The 12,900-nt window shown below is 38.5% G+C and overlaps 1 protein-coding gene across 1 annotated transcript in view; it reads left to right on the forward strand.

Annotated features, from left to right (window-relative positions):
* Positions 1-12,900, forward strand: part of HECTD4 (HECT domain E3 ubiquitin protein ligase 4) — a gene marked incomplete at its 5' end in the record, with an annotated part of 190,514 nt that overhangs the window by 617 nt on the left and 176,997 nt on the right. The window lies entirely within an intron of this gene.

A 12,900-nucleotide genomic window follows, 5' to 3' on the forward strand; every position in this document is an offset into this window, starting at 1 on the left:
TAGTGCTGTGCGTGTGTGTGTGTATGTGCGCGTGTGTGTTTTGTTTGTTTTTCTCGGGAGAAGGTAGTGGCAGCTGCCGGTCCGCGATGGGCAATCCAGCAACTACTCCGTGTCGTGCCTCGGATTGACACGGGGCCTTTGTCAGGGAAGCGGGCAGTGTGGACAGCGAGGGGGATGCTACAGCGGCCCTCGGTGCGCTATCCGCAAGGGTCACGGGCGTTTTAGGCCGCAAGGCCTTTTTATGAGCTCGGGGGTCGCGGAGAAGCCCAGGCTTAGGAGCCGTGGCAGGTGCAAAAGCAAATCTCAGCAATTGTGCCGCTGGGTTTGGGGGCAGAAGGAAACCAAATATGCTGGATGGATGGGAACTTTCCACCGACTTCTCTTGGTTTCGTGTTTGCCCAGGGGTGGCAGTACTGGCAGGATCGGTTCATCGAGGCACTGCTCCCCCTCCACTTTGTGGGGTGACATTTTGATGTGTAGGTAGCATGGGGTGTCACGAAATTCTTGTTGTCGCAAGGAGGACTCTCTGGGGTAGGGCGCAGAGAGGATGGCTTGTCTTCTGGCTATAAACGGAATGCGAGGAATCTTTTGTGTTATGCGGTTTTGCGGGCACTTTGGCTTTCAGCACAACGAACATTTATAGAAATGGATTAAAACCCATTTCTATGTGTTTCTGGAAACGGCAGTGATGGGATCCCGTTGGCGGAGACATTTGGACGTGTCTGAGATGCGAATACGTTCCTCTATATTTTTGTGTCTGGATTTGAAGTTGAAGTTGCGGCTGCGGCATTCCCATTGTGAACTCTTAATGACTTATTTTACAGTCTGGCCACCAAAAAATAAGGCATGTGCAAATTGATAGGGAATTCTGAACATGGAATCATAGTTTTATTATGTCTCATTTGGGCCTTTTCTATAAAAAGCAAGGTGTGTCTGAGTGTCTTATATGCTTAAAAACTCAAGGGGCATTATGCTATGATGGTGGAATCTTTTGATATAATTGGTTCTCTTGTATGTGAAATGAGGAAGGCAGATGCTCTTTGTTCCTTAGAGACAAAGTTCACAGATCCAAAATTTCTATACGTATGTAATTTATTTATTATTAAAAAGTGTAGGATTAGTTAAAAATACCTGAGCTGTTAAGCTGGCTTTCCTAAGATGTTTACTGTACAAATGTACTGAGTAGTTGTCAGGTATTTCCACAGATGAATGATTTAATAGAAAGAATCTCTCTGGCCTGGAAGATTTTTTAAAAACTTAAAAAAAATTTTTATGGTCTGACCTCTCAGAAACCAATATGTATACGGGTGATAAACATTTCTGAATGTAGTCAGAACTTTTTTCATTTCTTTCCATATGTTATACAGGCAACATAGTATCAGGAGAAATAGCTAAGAATGTTTTTGTGGCTGTTAGGTTTGTGTTTTGCATATTTAATGATAATAATATTGAGTAAGTGTATCCTATGTGTCAGGCATTGTTTTACTAAATTCTCCAAGGGATCCTGGTTTAAAAAAGAGTGGGGAGGGATCCTGGTAGCTAAATATTGTTACCTGTTGTAACAGTTGTAAATATTGTACCCATGTACAGGTAAGGCAAGTAAAGTACAGAGCAGGTATGCAACTTGCTCAAGATCACACATAGTTGGAGAAGAGAGCCTGGACTTTAACCCAGGTCTGTTTGGCCTCAAACATATCTGCTCCTAATCATAATATTCCACTACCTTCATGCATGTATGATACTCATATTTGTAATTGTTTTAAGTTTAATAACTGGGTAAAGATAGGGTAATAAACAGGTATCTTTATTTCCTTTCTAGTGACTTACTCTTTTTACATCTGAGGAAGATTAGAGGTTCATCAACTTTTTAAAAACTAACTTTTGAAATGCTACTACCCCTGTGAGGCTCTTCCAAGCCTCTCCTTCCACTGGACATCTGGGTGAAAGTGACCAATTTTTACAGGATTTTATAGTTATATAGAATCTTTCAGTTAACAATTTTGGATTAAGAAAGATGAGACTCAAACTGAGGTGACTAATTTATGATTGGCAACCTTAACGCGTAAGACTGCACTAGCTGCAATAGAGTCTCAGAATTTTAGAGCAAGGAGGAACCTTAGAGATACTTGTTTCCCTCATTTTAGAGAGAAGTTATCTGAGATCAGGAGAGGTTTTGGCTTGGTAGCATAGCTAGTTATGGCAGGACAAGTGACTAGACCCTGGCTTTCCTGGCTTTGAATTCCAGTGTTCTTTTCGCTATGTAAGTGCTGCTCAAAGATAAATGTGAATCCGAAAAAAGAACCCATCCTAAGAGGTAGATCAGCGTTAACTTAGCATTTTAATTTAAGCAATAGCAGAGGATTGGAATTAAAAATTTTCTTCTCAGTGAATTTCAAAGGGAAGGTTTTTTTGTTTGTCTTTCAGTCAATAGTGTTTAATCAACAAATTCATTAACAAGTGTTTGTGGAATTCAGAGGTGAGCTGAGCCCACTGTCGTGGGTGTTGGGGACATAGCAGGGGATAAAATAAAATCCTTGTTCTTAAAAAAGCTTTTTTTTTAGTGGGGGATATAGACGATAACAAATTGTCAAATATAGGACATGTGAATAATATGTCAAATGATAAGTGCTATGGAGAAAAGTATAGCTGGGTAAGAGGGATGGAGAGTAATGGTGTGGGGAAGGGTCTGTTTTACATACAGTGGACCGGAAAGGAAAGACCAGGATGGCATTTGACACCTGAAAGAAATGAGAGTGTACCATATGGCTACTGGGGGGAGCACATCCCAGACAGAGGACAGCAAGAGCCAAGTCCCTGAGAGGGAAGCAACCTTAGCATCCTTAGTGTGGAGCTCTGAGCCCAGTAAGCAAAGGGGGAAAGGAGAGTGAGTGATAGGAGATGGAGGCCAGGTCTGCAGATCAAGTAGGGCCTTGTAGGTAAGGACTTTGAATCTACTTGAGCAGATTAAAGATGCAGAGTGAAGCTCTTTCTTGGCCTTTGAAATAGCTATCTGTGTTTAATTTTATGTTTTTGGCAAAAAGTGAAAGCATGCAGGAAATTAGTTTTTAAGTGTTGAAATAAATATAAATTCAAGAGAAATAAAAAAGCAATAGCTCAAAAATGACAAATATTATTGAATTTTGCATTACATTTCATAGACTATTAGTCTTTTTAAAATTAAGGTAATTTACAAGAAAAAAGCATTAGTTTCTTTGTGGAAGTTCCAAAAGAATTCAACTTCCTGTCTCATTTTTCTTTACAAATTCCAGGTGGGGACAGGCGTCATACATCTGGATGTTGATAGAGAAGCTAATTGACTTGCTCAAGGTGGCCAAGATATTTTTTACTCCGTAGTTTAGATTAATTTTGAACCCAAGCATTTTCGTTAGTGTTTCTCATCTTTCATTGTGTTTGTTTATAAGGACCCCCCACCACCCGCCCCATTCAAAGACTTGAACATGTATGTTCATGGAAGCTTTATCTGTGTTTGCCAAAAACTGGAAATAATCAAAATGTCCATCAACAAGTGAATGGATAAACAGGTGTGGTACATCCGTATAATGGAATACTAAGCAATAGAAATGAATGAGTTGTTGATACTGACAACTTGGATTTATGCTGAGTGGAAGAACCCAGTCATACAAGAGTGCATACTGTAAGATTCCATTTATATGATGTTCTAGGAAGTGTAAACTAATCTGTAGTTATGGAAAGCATCTGCTTTCCATAGACGATAACAAATTGTCAAATATAGGACATGTGAATAATATGTCAAATGATAAGTGCTATGGAGAAACGTATAGCTGGGTAAGAGGGATGGAGAGTAATGGTGTGGGGAAGGGCTCTGTTTTACATACAGTGGACTGGAAAGGAAAGACCAGGATGGCATTTGAGACCTGAAAGAAATGAGAGTGTACCATATGGCTACTGGGGGGAGCACATCCCAGACGGAGGACAGCAAGAGCCAAGTCCCTGAGAGGGAAGCATCCTTAGCATCCTTAGTGTGGGGCTCTGAGCCCAGTAAGCAAAGGGGGAAAGGAGAGTGAGTGATAGGAGATGGAGGCCAGGTCTGCAGATCAAGTAGGGCCTTGCCAGTGGCTGCCTGGGGATGAAGGCAGGCAGGAAGGGTTGGGAGAAAGGATTACAGAGGTGCATGAGGAAACTTTTGGGGTGATGGCAATGTTCCCTATTTTGATTGTGGTGATGGTTTCATGTTGTATGTATACATACGTTGAAACTCCTGAAATTGTACACTTTAAGTATGTGTAGTTTATTGTATGCCAGTTATAGTTCAGTAAAACAAAACCCGCAGAAGCCCAGAATGCTTTACTGATGTGAAAAAGGCTCAATAGGTCTTTGGGTTTGTTTTTTGTTTTTAATCATGTAAGGGAAGGAACCTTTGGGTTTGGAGGTGATCAGCTTAAATAGTCAAGGCTTTGAATACTTATGTTACACTTAAGTGAAAGCTTTGAGGTGATATTTAAATTCATAAATGTTGATCTGTTCTCCTAGGAGGATACTACCACCTGTTTATCCTTTGGTCAGAATTCTTTGGAAAGTGTTTAGGTACTTTTAGAGAATTCCAAATTCTAGATTTGGAAGAATTAATGAATAAATGAATAAACTGCCTCTGTTCACTAACAGAATTAATTATCAGGTAATTAATGAGCACTAGAATAAGAGTCGCTGAATCTTGGTACAGTGTTCTGTGACCTCAGCAAATGGCTCAAAATTTCTCAGGTGAAAGAATATAAAAAAAGAATGTATATATGTTTATAACTGAGTCACTCTGCTGTCCAGCAGAAATTAGCACAACATGGTAAATCAACTATTCTTCAATAAAAAAAAAAAAAGGAAAAAAAAAGTTCTCGGGTATGACTGGCTAGCTGTAAAGTTAGGACGAAGTATTTGAAGACTGTGGGAGGCAGTATTGCCTAGAGGTTAAAGTCAGGTTTAAAGAGTCAGACTGGGATTGAAACTCTAGCTCTGCCCATGACCTTGGGCAAGTTCAATTACCTTTAATAATCCCTGGTTTCTTCCACTGCAACTTCTTTGTCATCATTGTCACCACCTCTACCACCACGAGGACAACAGTGTCAGCATATTGCATGCCAGGCTCTGTGCTAAGCACTTCCCACCCGTTATCTCATTTAATCCTCACTGCAACTTCATGAGGTTGGTACTATTGTCATCTTTATTTTACAAATAAGGAAGCCATGGCACAGAAGTGAAGTTGATGAAGGTCATACGGTTACTAGTAAAGCTGAGGCTGAAATAGATCTGTCTGATTCCAGCCCAGGGTCGAGGCTTCAAAACCATTGTTAGATTGCCTAGTCATCTGTAAGAGGGGGATAATAATAGGGTTAACGTAAGGATTAGTTAAGGATGGTTGTGATTATGTACTTACAGTGTATGAACTCTCTTTGGAAGGTGCTGTGTTGCTGAGAAGTTATTTTATGTATATTCAGTTAGCTGCCCAGTGTATATGAAAGCAAAACTATCCCATCAACAAATTTTTTTTCCTAGTAGTGAATAGTGGAGATAGTGCTTTTTTGGTGTGATCCCTTTGGAATTTTCTTCCTTCCCAGTTTGTTTGGAATCTGGCTGGCAGATGAGATAATAGTCTTCATTTCAGTTTTCCTCCAATTGTATGCCTAGGGTCTTGCTAAATAAATCAGTTTTGATTATTATCTGTCTTCTTGGCTTCCATATTGGCTGCCATAAAATACCACCTGTTGGCCAGGGCTACTGGGGGGATTGTCATGCACCTGTTCTTTCCTAACTCATATAAGGTACCTGTGGTGATAATTATGAAAGGACTGTCAGTTCCTGAAGGTGCCCCATGCTTTCTCCTCCCTCCACCCCTCTTTCTGGCTTGTTTTACAGTGGTGATGGTGGGGTGAACACAAGGAGTGTAGTCTGCTTTGCAAGATGTTTAGTCAATAGTTGTAGACAAATGTAAATAACAGCAGGTGATCAACTATGGGACAAATGCATAATTACTTCAGAAGGAGAGAAGACTGCAGAAATTGTATCACTATTACTTTGATGCTGCATTGTTAACATTTTTATGTATTCATTAAGTTCTTTAAAAACCAATACATAAATACATTCTTATAAAAAAATGCAGGTTAAACTGAAGTTCCTTTTGACTACCATCACTAGTCCTGTTTCCATCTACTCCCCACCCTGGTTAAATCAATGATAAATTTTTTTGGTATATTCTTCAAGACCATTGTTGAATGTGTATGTTTATGTGTGTGGTGTGGGGTGTGTGTGTGTGTGTGTGTGTACATAACACTTTTTATTATTTTTTCTTTTTTGCGTAATAGATTTGATTCTAGGGACTTCCCTGGTGGTCCAGTGGTTGAGACTTTGCCTTCCAATGCAGGGGGTGTGGGTTCAGTCTCTGGTTGGGGAGCTAGGATCCCACATGCCTTGCGGCCAAAAAAACAAAACATAAAACAGAAGTCATAATGTAACAGATTCAATTAAGACTTTAAAAATGGTCCACATCAAAAAAAAAAAAGATTTGATGCTAGACATGTCATTCTATAACTTGCTTCTTAGATTCAATGATATGTTTTGATTTTTCTATGTCTCCACATATAGATCTATTGCAATTTTTAAGTGCTGTACAAGACTCCGGAAATACCATAGCTTATTTAGCCATTCTCCTACTGATGAGTGTGTTAGTTTCCTGTTGCAATGCTAACACACTATTACAAACTTAGTGGCTTAACACAACACAAACTTATTCTCTTACATTTCTGGAGATCAGAAGTCCTAAATGAGTCACATTGGGTTAAAGTCAGGTGTTGGCAGATCTGGTTCCTTCCGGAGGCTCTAGGGGAGAATGCATTCCCTTGCCTCTTTCACAGCTTCTAGTGGCCACCTGTATTCCTTGGCTTGTGGCTCCTTCCTCGAACCTTTAAAGTATATCACCCTCGTCTCTGATCTGTCATCATGTCATTTTCTCCTCTCACTGATTCCTCTTGCATGCCTTTTACAAGGACCCTTGTGATTACATTTAGAGCCCACCCGGATAATCCAGGGTAATCTCCGCATCTCAGGATCCTTAATTTCATCACATCTGCAAAGTCCCTTTTGCCATCTAAGGTCACATTCACAGGTTCCAGGGATTAGGATGTGGACATCTTGGCAAGGGGGGGTGGTGGTTATTATTCAGCTTACCACGATGGTTATTTTTGTTGTTTGAAATTCAGTTTTTCACTATTAAAAATGGTCCTTCAGTGCACATCCTTGCATGCCTGTTTGTGCATATGTGGGAGTATTTCTCTAGAGCAGATCCTGAGAAGTAGAATTGCTGAGTCATAGGTGACCATTTTACATTTGAAGAGACACTGCCAAATTGCTCTCCACAGTGGCTTACACCAATTCATACTCCCAAGTAACAGTGCTTGATAGGACCTCTTTCCCTCACACCCTCATAGAGACCATTTTAGAACTTATGGATTTGCTTAAATTTATCATTTGCTTAAGTCAATGGCTTTCACTCCAAAAGATCAGTCCAATAGATACAGTTGGGTACCTGGACCTGCATGCCAAATCATGCTCAGCTGAAAGAAGCCAGGGTTTTCTGTTATTGCTGCCTGGCTGTTATCACTTCACTTCAGAGGACTTCTCTTGTGGCTTGATCGCCTTCGCCTCCTGGCATGTACTCATGTTAGTCAGTAATCCAGTTAATACAGACTATGTCCATATATAGGCAGGAGAGAACAACAACTTTGTATTCTGATGGTCTGGGGATGCTGCCAGAGGCCAGCAGAGCCAGGGAGCTGCCCACCCTGGGAAGAGATGCACTGGCCCCTGAAGTGTGTTCAGAGTGCATAGCATTTGTTAGGCAGACTATCTGGACTCAGATTGTCTTAAAATTTTCTCTCTCATATGCCAGTATAAGGAGTAATTCTATGTTTTTCTGACCTATATAGAAAATAATTGATAGTTCATTATATATATATATATTTTTTTGCGGTACGCGGGCCTCTCACTGTTGTGGCCTCTCCCGTTGCGGAGCACAGGCTCCAGACGCACAGGCTGAGCGGCCGTGGCTCACGGGCCCAGCTGCTCCGCAGCATGTGGGATCTTCCTGGATTGGGGCACGAACCCGTGTCCCCTGCATCGGCAGGCGGACTCTCAACCACTGTGCCACCAGGGAAGCCCAGTTCATTATATTTTTATGCTGTCAGAACTTTTTTGATTATAAAGAAGTAACACATGGATGTTGTAGAAAATGGAGAAAGCACTAAAGGTGTAAAAGAGAAAAGAAATATCCTTTGATTGCATTATCCAGAAATAGCCATATTAACTAATTTTTTTACTATTTCCTTCTTAAATTCACATTTATATATATTATTATAAATAAACCCAAAAGATTTTTAGTGTTTGGAGTGTCATTTTCTTCTTTTTCTTTTTTGCAGTGTTATTTTCTTGATAAAGTTTGGTAAATTACAAATTTGTGGTAATTATTAAAGTGTGTTTCAATCAACTATACTTCAATAAAAAATTTTTTTAAAAATTTAAAAGCAGGGACTTCCCTGGTGGCGCAGTGGTTAAGAATCTGCCTACCAATGCAGGGGACACGGGTTCAAGCCCTGGTCCAGGAAGATCCCACATGCCGCGGAGCAACTAAGCCCGTGAGCCACAACTGCTGAACCTGCGCTCTAGAGCCCGCGAGCCACAACTACTGAAACCCACTCACCTAGAGCCCAAGCTCCGCAACAAGAGAAGCCACTGCAGTGAGAAGCCTGCACACCGCAACGAAGAGTAGCCCCCCGCTTGCTGCAACTAGAGAAAGCCCACACGCAGCAGCGAAAACCCAACACAGTCAAAAATAAATAAATAAATGAAAATTAAAAAAAAAATTAAAAGCAACAACAACAATAACAACAAAAAAGTGTGTTCTTGCAACCTGTTATTATTGGCAGTTTATAATTAAAAAGGATTTTTATAGTGCTGTTATAATTCCCCTCCCAATAATGTTGAATATTTGTGTGGAGCTTTGAGTTTATGAAGTGCTATTAAGCATAGTTGTAGAATAATTAATTAATGTTCCATGATGGGACACTTTGAAGTGGACACAACTTGAATCCCTGGTGTTTCTACTGAAACCTGCAGTCGGCTGAATTACCAGGTCAGAGCACAACGTGTAGCAATTTTAGATTAACAACAAAGAGATACATAATTTGCAAACTATTTTATGCAAATTGTAGGTTTAGCAACACTAATAACTACAGATGTGTGGTTCAAGTAGTGGTTTTATACCAAACAAAATATTAACATTCAGCTTGTATTTGTAATGGATCTTTTCTGTGTTTACTGTATTTTCTTTGAGCTCTGTGGTTTGCTTTACTGATTTCAAATGAACCAAGTCTCATATAAAAGATACAGCTATTTACAGGACAGACTAGAAAATCTGGACCTCCTATTTCTATTGATATATTTGCTTTTCTTACTCCTGAAATAGAATCATTAAGAATGTTAAAGGAGAATCTATCAACATATTTTCATCAAAACAGTGGCCTATAATAGAATAATTACCTTCTTTATTTCTTGATACTGATTCCTTCCTGATCATCCAGTTGTGGTGTGGCTGAAAGACAACTTACTGGTTTGTTTAATCTAGAAAGGAGCAAAATGGGTGGTGGAAAGGTAAAAATACATTTGGGGAACTTTGGAGGGAGAATTTTTTTGGATGAGCTTATAATAAAAGTTTGCTTTCCGTCAGGGATTCTGAACCTGAATAGAATTCAGGGCGGTCTGTGAACTTGGATGGGAAAAATTATATGTTTATTTACACATACCTTTAGCTAGAATGGAGCATTTCCTTCTATTATGAATGTAGTCAACAAACTCTAGTAGTATTGGCAGTACCTGTGACCTTGTAACCAGTAGAAATCATAGATATTTTCATATCATATTACATTTGTTGAACATATCTTGAAATACTGTTTATGCTCATCTCACCACCACTTAGAAATTATGGCAAGTATTAGATCTTGTTATTCAATGTACTAATAGTGAAGTTCCTATGTTGATATCACAAATTTGTTTCTTAAAGTATTTTGGTACCTGTATTTTAGTATACTGTAATTGGTTTCTTATAATTCTGTGTATTTTGTTTTATGCATTTAAAAATGTAACTGGAGAAGGGTTGGTAAGCATCACCAAACTTGTGAAGGTTAGAGGCCCCTGAGATAGACTCTCTTTCTGCCAGCGTCTCTCCCTTTTTTGGTCGAAGTTTGCTGACGACTAGCATAGTTTGCAATTGTTTGAAAGAAAAGTGAACCACATTTTGGAAAATCCCTTCTGTGGTAGAATATGTTATTCTTCTGCAGTTTTTCCCATTATCTACTAACTGTAAGCTATTAGCGAATAATAATTTTCTTGGGTAATCTGATCTTTGCCCATTTGCTAAATGTGGTATCATTAACCAGGAAACTATTTTTCTTAAGAAAATTAAATACTTGCTAAAAAGTGACAAACAGTTCTTTTGAAATAGAACAATTTTTTGTTCACCAAATATTTTGGTTTTTTCCCCCTTGTCTGGTCAACTGAAACTATGGGAATAAAAATTCATCAACATACTTTATATTGGTATCTTATACTGCTAATAATGAACCGTTTTAAACAGGTGGCCTCAAGCAGTAACAGTTGGTATCCCAGGAGAACATTATTTTTCACGTTCGAAATTCATTTTGCTTTCATCTTCTCCATAGAGTACTGTTATGTGATTTTGGTTTCATTTATTGTTCAAATTGTTATTTTATGCTTGAATTGTCAAAGTTTAGCAGTTTTACTTAAGTAGCCACAAGAACTGTGCTGTCCAGTGGGTAGCTACTACCCACATGTGGCTATTGAGCCCTCGAAATGTGGCTCGTCAGAAGTGAAGTGTGCTGAAAGTGTAAAAGACACATCAGATTTTGAAGACTTCACACAAAAAGGATGTAAAATATATCCCTAATAATATTTAAATGGATTAAATGTTGAAATGGTAATATTTTGGATATGATGGGTTAAATATGTTATTTAAATTAAAATATACTAAAATTAATTTCATCTATTTCTTTTTACCTTTTTAAATGTGGCTACTGGAAAATATTAATCTCCATATGTGTTTCACCTATTTCCATATGTGTTTCACCTATTTCTGTTGGCCAGTGCTTCTGTATACGGAGGGCAGCAAGCTATGGTCCTCATGGTCATATCCAGCTGTCTGTTTTTGTAAATAAAGTTTAATTGGAACATAACCAGTACATTCATTTACATATTATCTGCCTTCATGCTACAATGCAGAATTGAGTATTTGTGACAGAGACCTTATGACCAGCAAGCCTTCCAGGGGCTTCCATATATACTATTTTCATTTCATCTTTTCAGTGGCTCCATGAGGCAGTAGAGGAGATATTTATTATTTTAGAAAAAAAGGCTTAGAGAAGCAAAATGATTTGTACAAGGTCACATAATTAGGACTCTTTCATTTCTTGAGTGATTTTCCACTATACCTCTGCTTTAGGTTGCACTTGATCTTAATAACCTATTGTCTCTGAGATAGTAGTTAATGGCAGCTATTTTAAATAAGAACTACGCAGCCCAATCTACACGTGGCTGCCAGAGTAATCTTCCTAAAGCAGTTATGTTACTTTCTTGCTCAAATCTTCAGTGGCTTCCCATTTCCTGCAAAATAAGATAATAATTCAACGTAGCTATGCTTTGGCTCCATCTACCTTTCTAGTCTTATATCATTAATCCTTGCCCACCCCCCCCACCTTTCCCCATGTTTTACAAACTCACCACATTTACTCCTACAACCTTGGTTTAAGGGGTTCCATTGCCCTGGGGTACCCCATCTCCACCTTTGGAACACTACCCTTTATCCTTCATGTGGCAGATCAAATGCCACTCCTCAATGAAATTTTCATGATGCCTACAGTTAGCAGCAGTCATACTCTCTTCTGTATCTCCATAGCACTGCCTTATATATATTAAAGTTATTTATTTGCATCTTGATCACCCTTACTATATTATAAGCTCTTTGAGAACAGCCATTTCATATTGTATGTTGAGTACCTACTAATATAGTAGGAGCTCCAACTTTGGATATTGATTGAACTGAATGTTAAAAGGGGCATTTAAAATGTGTGAAAGAGTGTGATTTAATGAATAATATCATAAGTTGAGGACATAGGTGAGGAAAAATTCATTAATAGAGAATAAGAATAGATAGTTATTTTTGGTGAACTAAAAGTAGTTCAGGTGAGACTTTAGGAATTTTAATAATTGCAGTTATGCTTTGCATTTTAGATACGAAGAGAGAACACATCCCAACAGTTGTCGTAAATGTTGTTAATGCTTGAATGTGGATAATATGGGGTTAAGACCTTTGATTTTGTGTAGAGCATAATGAATTTTGCGTAGAGAATGATGGATTCCCAAGAGATTTCTGAAAACCGCTAGATTAGAGGGAGTCAATTGAAAATACCTGGTTTTGCTCATCATTCGAAAAATCTTAATGAATTGGAATGAATTTTTGTTTAACTTAGTTGTTCTACAGTTAGGTAGTGAACTTGAGCACTGTTGTGTATATTTGGAACATTTTCATGTAGAGATTTTTTTTTTCAGGGCTTTCAGTCAGCTGTGTCCATTTACCAGCTTTTATTGAGTGGCAGTGTCTTAAGGACTGAACTGTCACAAAAGTTATAGGATTTAGCATAATCTAGTTACTGATTAGCATAATAAGGCTTGTAGTCATAATTTAAAACATTACAAAATGCTTAAAATTTTAAAAATTAAAATGTTAGAATTTTAGAAAATTTGCAAAATGTAAAAACAGTATAAAGAAGAAAATAATATTACCACCTAGAGATGAGTTTAGTTTAT

Source organism: Grampus griseus (assembly GCF_964374135.1).
Source record: "Grampus griseus genome assembly, chromosome: 12".
Taxonomy (NCBI): Eukaryota; Metazoa; Chordata; class Mammalia; order Artiodactyla; family Delphinidae; genus Grampus; species Grampus griseus.